Raw genomic sequence first — 2,020 nt, forward strand, 5'->3', positions numbered from 1 at the left:
TTCACTTCCATGTAAACCAAGTGCACTATTTAAAAAAATCATGTTGTTAACTCAAAGGGAGCGGATTACTTTTTTTTTTTTTTAACACAAAGAAACCTGACGTTTTCTGGGGTCGGAAAACCATACCTCACTTAAACCCAGGGGACTTGTGGGGTGCAGACATTCGAGGGCACAGGAGTAGGGGACATTATGTTCCTAGTTATTTATTTTGGGGCAACGTTACGGTAAGTCTTTCACTGTGCTTAGAAATGCTCGATGCTTTTAGTAGATATCAAAATTTGAAATGCTAAGCAATTTGCCCCAGGAAAAATGATCAAAATCTATTTAAAATGGACATTAAAAGTTAAGATGTTTGACCTCTTACAATCTTCAGTTGCCACCACGACTCCCTTCTGAGTTCACTGTTGGGGGTGGGGGAGGTCAACTAGAAACTGTAGCCTTAAGCATCATCTCTTTGGGATGTGGCTCCACAGTGTAGCGGTGAGCACGTCTGCTTTATACACAGAAGGTCCTGGGTTTGCACCCCAGTGGGGCCACGGTCCATGGTCTACAGCCACGCCGCCCTGAACAAGCCCGATGTCTGATCTCGGAAGCTAAGCAGGGTCGGGTCTGGTTAGTACCTGGATGGGAGACCACGTTGGAAGACCAGGTGCTGTAGGCATAAATAATACAAAAATATTTTTTTAAAGTCATCTCTTTGGGTGCATTAGCTTCACCAACAGTCAACCATCAAGTGACCCCTGTGTGTCAGTCACCAGGGCCACCAGGGAAGAGTACCAGGCCCCCAAGATCCAGCTTCTACAAAGCCCAGAGGGTGGAAGGGGCACATCAGTAGAAAGCGGGTGTCGTGAGCGATTTCAAGTCCCATCCCAGTCCGTCCAGGAGCTCCGCTCACCCGTGCAGGTGGGCACGGGGGCTGCATCCAGATCTGCTCCTCGCCCGAGCCACACAGAGCCAGACCGGTTGGCCCCAACGTGACCCCAAAAGCCCAGCTCAGTCCAGAGAGAGCACGCATCCTCCGCCAGCACAGGCCATTTCCTCGGGCCCGTTTTCGGTCTGACTCTAAATCACGGGTAGGAGATGCTGCGAAAGCAATGGAGTCATAAAGGAAAGACAGTGCGGTGACTTTTCGAGCGGGCCTGGGAGGGACCGGAGGACAGACAAGGCTGTAAACACCGTGGCTCCAGGGGCTCTTGCCCTAGAGAATGAAAATAGGAAAAGCCCTAAGGAAATGCCACCGGTTAAAGTAACGTTAAAAAATATCCTTTACGGACACCCGACTTGGCACACGTGAAATCTTCTTTGCTGTGAACACGAGTAACTAATGCAGGAGGCGAACTGCCTCACGGGGCCGGCCAGACTCTGGTTAATGTCGGCCGTTTGGCTGCTGGAGAGAGGACCGTGCTGGAAAGCAGAGCGGGGTGTTCTGTAGGGACAGGAATGTGTTGAGAGAAATTCCTTTTAAGCCAACGTATAAAGAACTTGCTGGAGCCAGCACTCTTCTGCCCGCTGCATCAGCCTCAAAGGCAGAGAGCTCTCTAATTTTCCTCAGAAGCAGCAGTGTCATCTGCCAACAGGAGCAGCAGCTGCTTTTCCATGTCAAGGGGAAAAAAAAAGAAGAAGAAAAAAAGAAAACCACTGAATTAAAGAAAAGAAGGCAGTGAATATTTTCACCGTGTGGAAAGAATATTTTCAGCATATCCGGGCAAGATCTTAACCTCACCGACGGCTTAATCTAAGATTCTCATGCTTCCTAGGGATGTTTTATTGTGTTACTTTCACGTTTTATCACCTTATTTCCAATTCGTATCCTTAGGGACAGAAGAGAAATGACTTTCTGAATCATAGGAAATGGTCCCAGGACCATTTCGATACTGAGGATATTCAGGAGTCACGAAGGAACTTCACGCTTTTTCATAGATTCTAAAACGAATCCAAAGTGGCGAATGTTATTCCTCCCCCACCTAATTTAATAAAGTGACAGAACAAGTTAAGTTATTAAGGATCTGACACCCCACCA

The 2,020-nt window shown here is 47.7% G+C and overlaps 1 pseudogene; it reads left to right on the plus strand.

Moving 5' to 3' along the window:
- Positions 1–545: 545 nt before the first annotated feature.
- LOC111739680 lies at positions 546–661 on the plus strand (annotated as a pseudogene).
- The last annotated feature ends 1,359 nt before the right edge of the window (positions 662–2,020 follow it).

This window comes from Pteropus vampyrus, unplaced genomic scaffold, assembly GCF_000151845.1.
Source record: "Pteropus vampyrus isolate Shadow unplaced genomic scaffold, Pvam_2.0 Scaffold52, whole genome shotgun sequence".
In the NCBI taxonomy this organism is placed as follows: domain Eukaryota; kingdom Metazoa; phylum Chordata; class Mammalia; order Chiroptera; family Pteropodidae; genus Pteropus; species Pteropus vampyrus.